Here is a 17,625-nt window from a genome sequence, read left to right on the forward strand (position 1 = left end):
TATTTCCAATACCTTCATATTTATATTTCTCATTCATATTTGAACCCAACTCTGTAATTTAGGAAGTTCTCTTTTTTCTTTTATAAATTAAGGCATGAAGTGTCAGGTGACTTGCTCAAGATTACACCACTAGTAAATTTAAAAATATAGTTTACTTGCCTACTGTCTTAGTGATATAGTTTACTTGCCTACTGTTTTAGTGAATTATTGATCATGCACAATTCTTTTTGAAAACAGAAATTCATTTAGCATACCACATTTCAAGATCCATTGGTAAAAGCCATCTTATTAGCTTAATCAACAAAAATGTCTAGAAAATGTGAGCTTTTATTAACTGATAAAATATTAGAAGTTATTTATACATATATATATAAACCACCCCTATAATCTTTATAAAATTATTTGGGAAAGGAGGGAGGGGATGAAATAAAAATAAGCTTCCAACACATCCAGTCTTAAACATTAAGTTAACTTGCTATCTGTCCTGCTTCCTCATAATTGTTTATTAGGTACAGCCCCACAATCATTTATATCCTGTCACAAGATTATAGTTAAACTTAACTACTCATAGATAACAACTTGAGCATTGTGAAGTGTTAAGTTTTCTCTCTGAGGTATTCTTTCAGATCCTACATACCAGTGAAACTACTGACATCAGCTCCTCCGAAGGGCTCCAGGAGAAGCTGACTCACTAAAAGGCGAAGTTTCCTCATCCTGGTGATTTAAACCCCCTAACCCAAACCAGTCAGTGACCCCATTTATCCAGCCCGTGGCCCTCTACAATCCCTTCACCCCAACCAAGTACTCTCTGGAAAGACAGATTTGAGGGTGCTCGCATCTCCTCACTCAGCTGTCCTGCAATCATTAAACTCCTGCTTTACTGCAAACTCTGTTTATCAATTTATAAGACTGTGACTGCACAGCAGTCAGAGCATACAAACACGTGAGTCCTGTATCATTTATAAATATTTAACTTTTATATACATTTAACTTCTATACACATAATTGACTATTTTGTATATTAATATTAGTAGGTAATAATAATATTTATATTTCCTCCATAGGTAGCTTCTGGGGCATTTCTGCCTGGTAAATTTTTATTCTTTAATGACAAAGACTAAAGTAACTTCAAAATATTATTGAGAATGTTTTTTCTATTGACGGGACACTGAATTTGTAGGTAGAAATAAAAACCTAGCTTTTTACTAAACTTAATTTTAAACAAAATTCAAAATATAAACATAAAATTAAGAATTTCCAAAATTAAACTTAGTTTTAGAAACTCACATAAGCAAGTGTAATACTGAAGAGCAAAGAAACTGTGGTCTACAAAAAGAATTATAAGTAATTCATGAAATCTAAGGGCTAATTTGTGAAGTAAATTAGGAGGATATTTTATGCTGTAGCTCCATCCTAGAGACCGAGAGAATCGCTCTAGGAAAACCTGCTCAACTCCTTTTAACCAGAAATTCTTTCTTTCTCCAGAAATCCCTTTCAGGTAATGCCTAATAATATCTCACTGGACATGTATTAGAAATCGTAGTTTAATTTTTAATTAAATAATTCAGTGAAAATACATTAATTGTAAAGATAAGTTTTAACACATATAGGAATACTAGACTTACGGTGGTCATCAACCCAAAATGCTACAAAATTACATGGAATGGTTAGTTTGGCAAAAATAAATATCACCACTACCACCAAAAACCTAGGTTTCAAAAAGAAATAAAAGAAGCATTCCAAAATGTTAAAAAATTTTCATTTGTCTACTTTCTAAATGCTCTTTAAAATACTTACGTCATCATAATTTTGAAGTTTAAAAGTAAAGAAATAGTTCTCCTAGTTAATATACTGCCTTAAAGTTACTCTGGCTCACAAACAGAACAAATCAAAGCATGACTTGACAGCTGTCAAATTACAGGAAATTGAAGCTAAATGAAATTGGACACCTCACCTCATCTAAACTCCTTACTTTATAAGAAGGAAAAGCCTCACAAAATGTTGAGGTCATTTAACTTCAAGTCATCAGGTGAGTTAGAGATAATCTGAGAACACCACTTTTTTTCTCTTTGTTACTATTCTCTCATGAAATTTTGCCTGAAAACAGGTCTACTAAAGAGAGAAGAATTTGTAATGAAGATGAACATATATCATTGCGTTTCTGCTTAGGGTTGTTCAATATTTTCCCATTGATAATATATAAAATCCTACCTACTTTGACCTCCTCTCCTACCATTTCCTTGCTATTTCCTAGAACTTCATTCTTGACTCCAAAGCTGCACCCTCCTGCATCAGTTTCTTTTGTTTGAAATCTTCAGCCCTTCATAAATTTCATCCACCAAACTCCTATTTATCCTTTAACTCCCTATTATTTTTTCTTACAGTGCCACATTTTCCTTCATTAGCACATATCCAATTTAAAGTTATATAGTTTGAGTTTTTGCTTGACTTTCTGTTTCTCCATTAAAGCATAAGCTCCACAAAAGCAAGTATCATGTCTGATTTAACAGGGTATATTCTATTCTTATAAGAGTGCTGCCACGTAAGTGTTTGTGAAATAAATGAAGGACTAAAGGAGTGACTGAACAAATAAAAATAAGTTCTCTGTGTGTATTGTATGTGTGAATAAGATTTTGAGTTGGGCCAAGGCAGCTAATCACACATTAACAACTCATTAAGGTTTATAGCACTGAGGTACAAAATTGGTTCAACACCACATTCTAAGATGAAACAAGGTTTGTGTTCAGAAATATAGTGTCACTTTTTCTAATATCAGCTGTCCCCCAACTATCAGCATGACACAAGCAAACCATTGATATGTGTTTTTCTGGTTTTTTTTGTATTGAAGATTCCACATGAATGAAAATTTTTATATTTCTAATAGGAAGTCCTGTTCTAAATGACAGCAAATCTGAGGGTGAACACATTTGTTTAAAAGAGAGAGATTAAAAAGATGAGATTCTGTGTGTACATTATATAACTGAAGAGAGTTGTCTCTAGCAATTTGACAAGAAAGGTGAAACAGAACATTAACCTGAGCACACAAGTTCAGCTAATGATCTGGGATAGGGAGTTGCGGGTAGAGGGGAGGACAAAGACGAAAGACAACCATTTACCCCAAGTTACTCTCCAAAGATGAGAAAAAGCCCTCTTAGTAATGTCTTTCAAAATCTAACTACTTTCAAGAACACATCGATGAGATACAGAGAGATAGTAATCAAGTTGGACATTAACTTAAAAGTCAGATGACTTTTTAAGCAAAAGTAACTTAGAACTGTAAAGTAGAAAACACCAAATGTCATTGACTTTAAAGTGGATACTGAAGCAAAAAAAAAAACCCTTCTATTAAAAACTAGACTATATGCAGTAACTTATGTAGAAAACTTAGCATAAATATTTATACAAAATTGCCCTACTATATTTTATTAAAGTATTACATTATAAATTAAGAGAAAATCATTTTAAAAATGAGTTATATTTTAGGCCTTTTTTCTCAAAATGAGTTTCATAAATTGATATGGTTATTAGCATAGGAATTTCAATAATAGGAACAAAGAAACCAAATGAAAACCTAATGTGTGTGTGTGTGTGTGTGTTTTGTGTGTGTGTGTATACAATTACGTGGCATTCCAACTTCAACATGTTTAAAAATATTTCAGTAAAAAATGTTAGATTTATTTTAAGGTAGTTTGTAAGATATTTATTAGGTTTATTTGTAGGCCTTGCACACTAAGTTAAGCAACACTATCATAAAATAAATTATTTAATAACGAAACAGAAACTCAAAGCTTCATATTATAATTAAATAAACTCTAAAAGATCTAGTAACTTCAACTGTATGCCCTAAAATAACATCAGGACTACAGTGTCTATCAACTTGCCCACAGAAAACGCAACAATGAAAGAAAGAAAGAGATATCTATTTTTTCATAAAAGATCAACACACTTTGTCCAATTTTTTTGTCCAACTGCTATAAAGTGGACCAACGCTAATGGCAAATAAAAGAGATGCCATTCAACATGCATTCTAGTAGTGAATATTAACTGACTACTATGTGAAGGCAGTGTTCGTTGAACAAATAAAAGAATCTTTGCCTGCGTGACGCTTATATTTTGGTCACTTTACATTTTACTGGAGGAAACGTGAAGAATAGAATACCAGCAATATTAACAACATTATCCCACTAGAAGGTCTCCAGTGACTCATACTTTCAGACCCATCTCAATGACCCTATATGATCTTTATATTCCAAGGAGCATGGCAATGGATTTTAACATTTCCAAATTAAAAGGTAATGGTAAAGTAATGATAACCAACATAAAAATGACTCCCTGGAAACGAAAGCAACTCATTTCAAATGGCTTTGGAATGCCATTAGGACAGCACCTTTTTCTTTGTAATGCAAAAGTCTCACAATCCAGAGAGCAGGTCTTGTGAATTTTGTGAATTTTGATGAGAGGTAAGGCATTACAGAAAGACCCAAAAGTCATGCTCCAGATTCCGGCAATATAGCTAGTAGGACAGACACAGAGTATATAGTTTTACTACTGATCACAGTGATTTAGAGATTGGAACCCATAGTTCTGTGAGATCAGGCATCACTTCAAGATAAATTTACATTTTTAATAAATACAAACTTTGGCTCAGCTAAACAAGGTACCTTGGGCTATATTAACTGTAGATAGATAAATTTGGCGTAATTAACCCTTGCACAGTCTAAACATACCATGTGCCAAAAATGATGTAAAGCACTGAATATGTGAGATAAAGTATGATGAATTCTATTGACAAATACAGGCAATAGCTTCCATTTAATTGAGAAGAAACCGTATACCTAGCACAAGTCTTTTTCTGTGCATTAACTTTTCATAATACAACTATATGAAGTATATAGTATAAAATAGTATATGAAACTATTTTATATATAAATACAGGTGTTTCCAAAGGTTAAGAAAGGGCACGGTGAGAGTGAGAAGCACAGTCTGGGTGGGCAGGACAATCTAGTTGTCTATCTGTGCTTTCAACTCCAATAAACATCATCTCCCACACCACGGCATCTAACTCAGAGTCACATTTCAATTGCCAGCAAATGGAAGCCTCATAAACCCAAAGTGTGAACGGTAATGAAGTTCATAGAGCACGCTCTGAGTGCACAGAGTATCTTTGCAAACATTATCTTTTTTTATTATACTTTAAGATTTAGGGTACATGTGCACAACGTGGAGGTTTGTTACATATGTACACATGTGCCATGTAGGTGTGCTGCACCCATTAACTCATCATTTAACATTAGGTATATCTCCTATTGCTATCCCTTCCCCTCCCCCCAAACATTATCTTTTAAGACTTTCACAATCACGCCATGAGATTATTCCCATATCAAAAAGTAGGAAATGAAAGCCTGGAAAGAAGTTATATTGACATTAAACTGCTCTCAAACCCAAGTGTACAAATGATTCTTCTTGCAAAGAAATTCATATTCTACACAAAGTTCTATTTCAAAATGAATTCTGGAATTCAATTAAACACTCATCTGGAAAACGAGAGCTTAAGTGGAAATTCCTCACTGGTATTCAAGCAAATAAATTAAATAATGATATTAAATCTACATCTAATCTCTTATTATTACATATTGAAAGTTTGCTATATAGCTACCACTAAGTTATACATTTCCAGTGACACAAACCATAAAATGAATTTGTTTCTATTGGTACTAGCAAAAAAAAAAAAAACCTGCGTAGACAGCAAAAGGGTCAATCTACTAATTTATCTTCTAATAACTTTCCACCCAGGAACATTCGTCCCTCTCATTAGACAGTTGTTCTATGCTTCTTTTTTTCACATTCTAATTGCCTCACCTGAACCAAAAAAAGAATGTGGATCTAGGATCAATACCTTTTGAAAAGTCATTTATTTCATTATATTATTTTTTCATATATCTGCATTATTGCATAGAATACCTGATTGGTCTTATGCTAAGTTTTTCATGTAACATTACCTCTGCAAGATGTTAATAAGTATCCTTCCAAAAATGTTTGAAAAATCTTGGGTAAAATATATTAAGTAAGTTCCTGTTTTATAGTTTTCCAAGAGTTTTACTATCCTTGGCCAATGACAAAATTCAAAGCAGAGATACAGTACACAACTTTTGTAAAACTTACCTATTTTTCTTATAAGACTGTGGCTTTGTTTTGTTTTGTTTTGAACTTCTTTTCTGTGATGTGACATGAGACTGTGTGTTGAGTTAGGGGTGGGGACATACATTAACAGAGGTTTAAGAACTGCTTTGCTAAAGCAAGTTTGAGGAGAAAATGGGGAGACTAATACAAGATTTTCCTTTAAGCAGTGGGAGTTGAAGGGGTAGGTGGTTTTTGGAGAAAGAAGAGACCCATTCATGGCACAGGCTTCTTTATGTTTCTGCTCTGTGTGATACTTAATGAGGATACAGACATTCACTTCCTCTATTTCCCACCCCTGGCCGGGGGTAACCCAAAGGTACCTGATAAAGACACAGCCTTATAGCTGTATCAAGTATCCCTGAGTGTGTTAGGACTGGAGAGGCCTGAGGAATAAAAAACATACATGCATTAAATGGAACAAATACAGAGAAGAAGAAAACTCAGACATGGTACATTAATTGTGTACCTTTCCTTACAACCCAGCACATCACAGGGTACATGACCTGCTTCCTTTTGACCTGCTTCCTTTATGTTGACTGCATGAACAGGGAATGGGGTTGGGGTACACGTGGGAGATAATTGTGTTTATTATGTACCTGGTATTAATACATCTATAGAGACAATTGGAATGACTATACTGGAGAAACAGCAAGAGAAGAACTGAAAAGGCTAAAACAAATACTTGGTTCTCTAAAAAATACTACAAAAAGATTTCTCATGTCTGACAAATTACATTTTAGTCTAATAGTAATAAGTGACCAAAACTAAGGTGATTTGATAAATATCATAAGGTATTTTATTGTGAAATTGATATCTATACGTATTGCTTATAAAGCTCAGTAATCTGTTCTTGAATTGAGAAATTACTGAGACAACATCGAAGCTGTCATTTTTGTTTCTATGTTGTCGTTGTTATTGTTTGTGAGGTCAGAGCTTCTAAACTTTATGACTGTTTGAAAGGGGCCTATATAGACCTTGCCTGAATATTAAGTCATGTGAAATGATAAAAAGCTTTCTGATTTATTGGGTTAGACAAAGAAAAAATTGAGAAATTGAGCATCATTAAAATTAAAGACTTTTGTTATTCAAACTGTGCTTAGAATGAAAACAAAAGCCACAGGTTGGGAGAAAATCTTTTCAAAACATATTCAAAACATTTTCAAAACATATCAGATAAATTACTGGTATTTAAAGTATACAGAGAACTCGAAAATAAGAAAGAAAACAACCCATTTAAAAAATAGTCCAAAGGTCTAAATACAGCTGTCAAATGGGGATTTTGAAGTTACTAGTCATGTATCATTAGGGAACTGCAAGTCACAGCAACCGTGAGATATTATTACATGACTATTAAAATGACCAATATCCAAAAGTCTGATGATACCAAAAGCTGGCAAATGTGAGGAGAAACAGGAACTTTTATTCATTGCTGGTGAGAATGCAGAATAGTACAGCTACTTTGGCAGTCAGTTTGGCAGTTTCTTATAAAACTAAACATACCCTACCACACAACCCAGCAATTACATTCCCGGTATTTACTTAAAGGATTTGAAAACTTACATGCACACAAAAGCCTTCTTCCCATGAATGTTACAGGAGCCTTATTCATGATCACTAAAATCGAAATGTCTTTCAGGAAGTGAATGGAAAAATAAACTGTGGTATATCCAGGCAATGGAATAGTATTCTGTCAAGCTACAGAAGACACACAGGAACCTTTAAATGCATATTGCCAAGTGAAAGAAGCCAGTCTGAAAAGTCTACATACCGTATGATTCAACTGCATGACCTTCTGGAGAAAGCAAAACTATGGAGACAGTAAAGAGATCAGTGGCTATTAGGGATTTGGAGGAGATTTGTGCAGTCTAAACATGTCATGTGCCAACAATGACGTAAAGATATGTGAGATAAAGTATGACGAATTCTATTGACAAACACATGCAATGGCTTCCATTTAACTGAGAAGAAACCATATACCTAGCACAAGTCTTTTTCTGTGCATTAACTTTTTGTAATACAACTATATGAAGTTATAGCCTCTTTTATATATGAATAAAAGCATTTCCAAAGGTTAAGAAAGGGCACAGTGAGAGTGAGAAGCACAGTCTGGGTAGGTAGGTCAATCTAGTTTTCTATCTGTGCTTTAAACTGCTATAACCATCAACTCAATCTACTAATTTATCTTCTACATAAATTAGTAGAGGAAACGATGAACGGATGGAGCAAGGAAGAATTTTAGGAGAGTGAATCCATTATTCTGTATGACACTGTAGTGAGGATTATTTGTCATTACACATTTGACAAAACCTATAGAATTCATAAGACAAGGAGTAAACTCTAATACAAACTACATACTTTAGTCAATAATAATGTACCAATATTGACTCATCAACTCTAACAAATGTACCACACTATTGCAAGATGTTAAAAATCGGGGAAATTGGGGTAGAGGCTGAGGATGACGTGTGAATGCTTATTCACTTCTTTCTACAAACCTAAAATTGCTTTGAAGAGTCAATAAAAATTAAAACAAGGCAGGGTTTTCATGCAATGGAAAAAAACACACAACTTTAGTAAGTGACTGATAATTATGCTTATGCCACTTTGCTAGATTACACTTCATTAATAAATATAGTTTCATTCTCTATGTTATAAAGCAGAATAAAGTCAGATATCTAGAGAAATTGATTTTAATGATTAGAGTAAAAGCATTTTTACCTCCAACGTCAGAATGAGTTCTTCAGAATCAGTCCATTTTATAGTTAAATCAATCATTGATTTTAAAAAAATATTGAGAAAAACTTTAACTTCACTTTTTCCATCAAACTCAATGTCATGACAGCATTGTGAGTCATTTCAATCTAGGATTAAAACCTATTTCTGGACCCAGTGGACTTACTGTGATAGATTCTGAAAATGTAAGACGTTAAAGTCCAGTCTTTGATCTGCTGTCCTCTGCAGTTATCAAAAGGTCAGTTTATCCTGCTTCTTTTCTCTCTTTTTCATATATCTTGCACTTCAGCTTAATATTAGTATTAAGCTAAATTTCTTATTTTATTTTGATTGATAAAGGAAAACAGATTGTTTCGATACAGTTACTGAGAATAAGCAGCAAAAGGTACTTATAAAGTACACAAGAGAGCTATCAGATAAAAATTTGTTCAAAAAAAGATTTGGAAATTTTTATTGCATGAATGTTCAAATGGACAGGAAAACTTTCTGGATTCTTTTTCCACCACACAAGAGTAGCAGCACTAAAGTAGTGAATAATGTCCGTTCAATTGGTAGTTTTCATGTATTTCTGATATCAGAAATGGACTGTTAGTAACTAGTTTTAAAAGCAGAGCATTTTTGTGCATGGCATTCCCCTGAATTCCAAAGCCCAAACTTAACTTAGGCTAATTTCTCTCTGCTGGGAGCACCATTAATTTCTCATAGATAACATTTCATATATATGCGGCATTCTGATGATGTAAAGGAATTCACACTTTATGGGCCTACAAGCCAAATTTAATCAATGGCTTGCTTCATATGGCTGAGAGCTAAAAATTGTTTTGGCATTTTTGAAGTGTTTAAAGAAGGAGAAGGAAGGGGAGAAGAAGAATGAGTAGATGAAGGAGAGACAGAGACTACATATGGCCAGCAAAGCCTATAATATTTACTGTCTAGTTCTTTACACAAAGAACTTTTCCAATCTTGAACAAAACACACACATTTTTGTTATGCCAAAAAAGGACTACAATAAGTCTTCATTTAACATCATCGACAGGTGCTTGAAAACTGGTCATAGGTATATATATTTATGGTCACGTGATGTTTTGATAAACACATACGGAGGGATAAATTGGGGATGGTTAATTGGTACAAAAATACAGTAAGCGAAACCCATTTTACCATAGGTTGACATCAAAAGAGTTAAGCTTCTATGGCTTTTGGTAACTAAAACGTCAACAAACTTGTAAATAAAGATCAAAACACTTCTAATATTAAATGCTGAAATAAATTTCAGCTATTCATACGTTTAAGATTAATAAAAGCTAGTAAAATCATTATTTACCTACTTATTTCAGTTTGGGGTTGCAGTTGACCGCAGCCTATCCTGTCAGCTCAGGACGCAATGTGGGAACCTGCCCTGGACAGGGCGCCGTCGCATTGCAGGTGCACTCACACATACCCACAGTTACTCAGACTGGGACCACATAGACACGTCAATCAACCGCACATGCACAGCCTTGGGAAGTGAGAGGAAACTGGAGCATCCAGAGAATATCCATGCAGACATGGGGAGAATACATACGCTCTACACAGACAGTGAACCCCAATTGGAATCAATTTGTTTTTTCTCATCAACATTATAATGAAATGACATTGAATGAAACGTCGTTATTCAAAGACCTGTTGTACTCAGTTCTAAACATTTCAGAATTAAGGGATCTACACACATCCTCTTCTATATAATGGAGTGGGTCTCTTAAAATTTCCTGGCAACATACTCTTAGCCTGCCTAGGAAACACTTTAGAATAGAACTGCATTATAATAAATTTTCATATTCTATTTATATCTTCCTATTTCTCCCTCTACTTATTAAGGTATAGTCTTGTATATGTAATCCTTCAGTTCCTGAACAAGGTGAACATATGATCTCATGATGTGTGTTTTAATTTCTTAACTTTGTTGAGATTTGGGAATGTGAGGATGATGGAAAGGAAATAAAGGAACTCAGCAGCTATAAAAGAAATCTGACCTTTAATTTTTTTATTGAATTTGTTTCTTGTTTTATTTTTCCTTCCTTTGCACAAATGAGAACTTCTAGTTTTACAAAGGGTACCACCAATTTTAGGACAAAAATTTGTATTTGTGGTATAACACAAGTTGGAGACACAATGATTTAGAGATTGCATATCAATTTTATCAAATAAATGTGATAAAGTAGGTGATATGCACAAACACACACATATGTAGTGACAAAACCATTGACACAGATACCCAGATGGCACTTAATGTACTTTCAGCCTTAAATTCTTTCTCAAGGACAAGCCATTTGTTTGCAAATGATTTAGCATTTGGCCGGGCGTGGTGGCTCACGCTTGTAATCCCAGCACTTTGGGGGGCTGAGGTGGGTGGATCACGAGGTCAGGAGATCGAGACCATGGTGAAACCCCGTCTCTACTAAAAATACAAAAAATTAGCCGGGCGTGGTGGCGGGCGCCTGTAGTCCCAGCTACTTGGAGAGGCTGAGGCAGGAGAATGGCGTGAACCCGGGAGGCGGAGCTTGCAGTGAGCCGAGATTGCGCCACTGCACTCCAGCCTGGGTGACAGAGCAAGACTCCGTCTCAAGAAAAAAAAAAAAAAAAAAAAAATGATTTAGCATTCAAAAATGATTAAACACGGGAAAAAATGCATTGCACATAAAGTTCAGATTACAAGTAAATTAAAGTCACACTAATATAACTATAATTTATAATGAATTCAAATGGCTTTCAGAAGGGTCATCTGTGGAAGGTGAAGAGCAATCTGAATTTATTTTTCTGGTAACTGGTCATAGCAATGTTTTCTAGACTAGTGAGTGAGTGCTCATACAGCACCATGTGTGTTCAACAACACATAAAGTTGGATGACAAAATCTACTTTAGTGAGAAGGTAGCTATTTCCAGGGGCACCAATAGTAATGTCAGTTTTGAGTCTTGGGTTTGCTTTTGTTTGTTTACAAGGCGATGAAATGTTTAAGGAAAAAAAAAATTCTACCAATCCATGTTGAGTGAACATTTCAATCCTTGTAAAGACCAAAGTCAGCTGCCACCATGCCATGCAAACCTTATAGTACATGACATGTTAAATCAGTAACCTCGAAAGGGACTTCTGAGAAGCTATGAGTAAAAGGCACACACAAAATGCCTCTGAGATGAATTCACAAATGAAATGGAAAAGGATATCTGTGTACATCCAAGAAGAATAGTAATTAACAGAAAACAAGAACACTTCTAAATTGAAAGAATCCCTAAAGTAAAAGAAGACCAAAGAAAAAGAAATAAAGATGAGAAGTGAAATGAGGCGGAAATGGTGAGCGACAAGGAGACACACTGAGAAAAAAAGTAGCTAAAGTTAGTGTGTTATTATTTCAGCAAAATTAAGTATATCAATACTGAGAAATATGACTTGAAATAGATTCAGTACCTCAAGCAGAAACATTAACAAATAACATCTGGGTTTTTCTTTTGATAACCAGTATTTTAAATACAAAAATCTAAAAATTTTATCTTTGTGTAAGAGTTACACATTTATCATACCAATCAATAACAAAAAGGCGCTATAAATACTTTATGGAAATAAATGTCCTAACAGATGTTAACCAGACATCAGTCTTCACCAGTAAGGATTAGATTTGAAGGTGTTTGCAGATAATTAAAACTTGTTTTTATAACATAACTTAGCAGCTAAGTAGTATAATGAAAATGGGATATTCAAATTATAAGATATAAAATATTAAAGATAGAAGAACATGTTTATTTTTTCAATATAAATATTGTTACAGCTCAGAGAAACAGTATGAAATCTCAGGGCTCATGAAAGGCCACATTCTAGAGATAGTGATTGACAGGTATGGTAATTCCCCTACAGCGTGGTGCCTGTTGTCATGGAGTAGCATGTCTCCTACAGGGTACTACCAGCAGGTTCAAGTAGGAAGAGCCGATAGTCCATGTGAGAAACCCCGGAAGGCTAAAGATAGAAGGAAATATTTGTGCCACGTTGAAGAGCAAGTTCACCAGGTGAATTGGCATGTGGCTAGGGTACAACTTCCCATACATATATAAATAATGAAACACACAAAAAATTATCAGAAAAGTATTTTATTATTATTAGAGTCACGATTAGCACTCTCCTCATCAGGAGAGTTTTAGGTTTTTTTCTAGCCCTACTCTATACTTTTTATACACAGTCTCCAAGTTTCAAAATAAAAGTTTCTTATTTTTAATTCAAATCTCAATTAAAATAAAACAAAAACCGAAAATGTAGAAGTTCCTTTTTTGACCATCTATATATCATACACAACAAAAAGACTGATAAAATTCCACTAAACACAACAGCTAGATCCGTATTCCCGTTACTGCTTAAGCCCATTCCAATAAGGATTTTATACCAAATCTGCCCTTGCCAAGGCTACCTGGGGCCTTCATTTTATTATTTGCAATGGACAATTTTAACTTCACATCCATGTTGGCTTCCTTACATCCTAGATGCACATACAGCCAGATTTTTTCCCATGAGATGTGATTTGATCCTCCAACTTCGGAATGGCTTGATGACCTCCTCTTTATCTAAAGATCACTTTAAAAAGCCTGAAGTATTTGGCTCTTCCCTAAATCTTTGGCCAGATGTAATGTCATCCTCCCATTGGCTTTCTTTGTCCAAACTACATTAGCCTTATCTCAGATCTTCAAACAAGTTATATTTCCTGCCTAAGATCTTTCTATGAGTGAGTGAAAGGTGTGACGAAGATAGTTCCTCTTTGCCCCCAAAGGTTTCATTGGTCACGCTGATAATGAATTTACTGTTAATCTCTTACTGTTATACTCAGGCTTAAATTCTCTACCCTACACACTTCAGTTGACATAATTTTAATTTCCACTGTGATGCTTCTCTCTCTTCTATCAACACTCTCTCCTCACAGGGTTTCATCCAGATCAGGAGTCAGTAACATTTTTGACAAAGAGCCAGATAGTAAATATTGCAGGCTTTGTGTTGCCAAGAGGCAAATTTATGGAACTTTCCCTGCTGAAAAATTTCCCTGTATTTTACATTTTAGACTTATAAATGCCACACGTACTTATAACTCATGAGCCATACAAAAATAGGTGGCAGACCAGATCTGGCTCATGGGCTATAATAGTTTTCCAACCCCTCACCTAGATTCATGACTTTAGGCATGCTCTATAGGCTACGATGATCTAACTCACATCTCTAGCCAAGTCAACTTGTCAGTGCCTACTTGATGTCTCCACTTGGATTCTAACTAGCGTCTTAATTTAAGATTAAAAAATGTAAAATCAATCACACATACGCACCTACCCACACCTCTGTCACTTGCAAACTGCCTCATGTAATCAAGACTTTGCCATATCACTAAAAGTGACCATAATCCCCCATGTCCCTAAATCCAAATACCTTGATATAATTCTTGCTCAGTAAATTCAATCATCTTCAAATCAACTTCCAATCTCAACTGATTTTCTCCAACTTTATTGCTACACTCATAATCCCAACTACCATCATCCTTCAACTGGACAGGTGCAATAGTCAGCTAAATGAACCCCCTTCCTTCACTACTGTACCCTTCCACAATAGTACATCCTCCTAAGGGCTAACCTCATCGTATCACACATCCATCATACAATTCTCAATGTAGTTAATTTATATTCACACTTTGATATAAGATCTAGATTTGGTCCCTGAGAACACTCATGTAATCTCTCTCCATGCTCTTCCTTCATGGACATTCCAGCCAAACCGGCCTTCTTTTCTTTGTAAGAAACTATCAAGCTCTCTTTTTAAATTACAGAATCTTTATATCTGCCCTTCTTTCTGCTCAGAGCACCCCAGATCTTCAAAGTACCTTCCTCTTTGTCTTCACTCAACTCTCAAATGAAATATTACCTCCTCAGAGAGAAAAATGCTCTGAAATACCTACAGCCAGATCAGTGCCTTCCTCCTTGACAGTTTTACTCAGCCATGTTATCACATGTAATCTTCTTCGTAGTAGTGTACTTTATAGCCCTTCACACCATTGCTTTGTTTAGGTATTTGTATGTCTTCCTCCTCTTTCCCTCCTCACTACAGTATAGCCAATTGTGTCTTTGCCTTCTTCACTGCTATATCCCCTAGTGCCTGGTAGGCTTTCTATAAACAGCCATTTATTGACTTATTGACTACATGTATATGCTAATCCTTTTTACTAATTGTTGTTACACTATAAATTTCTCTTCTCTCTCTCTTCGCTTCCCTCTTCTCATGTCCCTTGATGCTTCCTACTCAATATTAACATGGACATCATTTTGTGTCTTCAGCATTTCTCTTTTCATTATATTATGATAGGTTAATTTTCCTAAGAAAACACTATTTTGACAAAAGCAAAGCATTAAAGTAAAGCAGCATAGGATCAATTTTTTCCTATTGAAAAGGAAACACCATCTTTCCGAGAAGACAATTCCACCAGGAAACAAAACAAACACACCCATTTCCGGTAAGTCCTAGTTCCCAAGACTTGAAGCCAGTATGTTTTTCCACTTTCAAGTATCCTTGACTGTAGAGATAGAAGGTATCCACTTAGAGATATTAACTCATTACCACTGCCTAAATTTGGTTTCCAGAAACACAACTTAATATGACATCAATGGATGTGATAACCATTTGAAAGTAGCTTTATCAAAATCATCCAACAGAACAAGTTACTTTCCTAATTAGCATCCTCGGTAAAATACCTAAATCTGATGAATAATAAGTTATGCATTATGCTAAATTGCATTGGCTCACTATCTTAGAATGCTTTCAAACTAATTAAAAATGAGATATTCAGTGATGAGAAATATAAAAAGATAAAAACCTATTTCAATCAGTTTAAATTAGAATTTAACATTTCTTCAATACGCTCTTTTGTAGTCAATTGCAAGAGTAATAAAGCAAAATTATTGAGTCTTTGATAGTGACCGTTCAAAATTCATAATGAATTATTAAAAAGAAAACTAAGGTCCCTGCCAACTTTCCACCTCACTTCAAAGCATAGCCAAGGTCATTACAACAGCAAGTAAAAGACTCCACACAATTCCCACTTCTTCGCCTCTATTCTGTTACTTCTGGAATCTTCTACTACTCCAAATTGTGTGTTTGCTCCAGACTCAGCAGTTCTCACCACCTTGTTCTTCCAATTGCCATCTTCTCTGTGCGGCCTTTCTTGACTACCCAGTTAAAAATTATCCTATCAAAATTATCTGATCCCCATCCAGGATTACTTTCCACCATCTAACTTACGATACTTTGCATATTTATGTGGCTCATTGTCTGTTATCTGTCTCCCTAAGTTAGAATGCGAGCTTCATGATGGCAGAGTTTTGGTCAATTTCCTTCACTCAATAATTCCTGACCCAAAGTAAACACTTCATAAGTATTTTTTGAATATACTAATATATAGTCCGAATTATCAAGGAACTTATAAATAAATAAAGACACAACCCAGCATATAGTGCAGCTTGAGAAATGTTGATAGTGTGGTACAGGAGGAGGTATGTAAACTATGAGAAGCAACAGTTAAATAAGAAGCAATCCAGAAAGACACACAGTGTGGGTGACATCTGAGTTAAAGGACAGAAGGTAAGAAGATAACCAGATGGAGAAAAGAGAGGAAGATCTTTCAAACAAGCATCAGAAGTTACCATAAGAAAAGCAAGTACAAAATCATCAGAAGAAAAACAATTGCATCCCAGTTATTACCACAAACATAATTAACTATGAAAACCCAGAACAGTTCATGCTTTGATAATGCTAAAGTTGATACGTAGATTAAGATGTGATATAACAATCTGCAAATCTTAGTTTTCAGAAAACCTTTTTAGGCAAGATATGATGATTTAAGGAAGAAAAGTTGCTGATGGATGAGGCATGTTGTCCCTTAAAGACAAACACTATGAAGACTGCGTACAGCCTTTATAATGGAAAGGTGCCACGTTTTTTCTTTTTTAAGTCCTTGGAATCTCAGTTGGCAACTTTGAAATTCATGTGTAATTCATGAGTTTTTTAAAAGAAATGTAATAAGTAACACAAGTGATTCTAGAGCTTGTCTTTAGGCTGAGGTAGATATTGGCATTATAAATTGAAGTGCTAGAAAGGAACAATAAGAATTAAGAATAAGCAGTAATTTCTGCCAAGATCTGTGGCACCCAGTCTCACACATAAGGCTTTTTGGAATCTCTTGGTTTCCAAGGTTCAGGCTCTCATACTTTAGTTTGTACAAAAAGGACTTAAGTTATTCTTAAAGCACAGTTTTAGCACTTCACACCAGGAGATGGTTATGAGACTGATCACAGGATAAAGTGAAATAGGATGTGTGCCTACTTGTAGAAGGAACCTCGTTCCTTTTGCCATTCTATTCCTACTTTTCTGGCAGGAAAGTCCTAGAAAAAATTTCATATACAGATTAATTTTAAACAATTTACATTATATTTTACTATTAATAGCTTCTAGAATATCTTAGCTTAGGCTGGCCCTGGTGGCTCACACTTGAAATCCCAGAATTTTGGGAGGCTGAAGTGGGCGGATCAACTGAAGTCAGGAGTTTGAGACTAGCCTAGCCAACATGGTCAAACCTAGTCTCTACTAAAAATCCAAAAATTAGCCGGGTGTGGTGATGCGTACCTGTAATCCCAGCTACGCAGGAGGCTGAGGCAGGAGAACCA

The sequence above is a fragment of the Symphalangus syndactylus genome, chromosome 12, assembly GCF_028878055.3.
Source record: "Symphalangus syndactylus isolate Jambi chromosome 12, NHGRI_mSymSyn1-v2.1_pri, whole genome shotgun sequence".
Taxonomy (NCBI): domain Eukaryota; kingdom Metazoa; phylum Chordata; class Mammalia; order Primates; family Hylobatidae; genus Symphalangus; species Symphalangus syndactylus.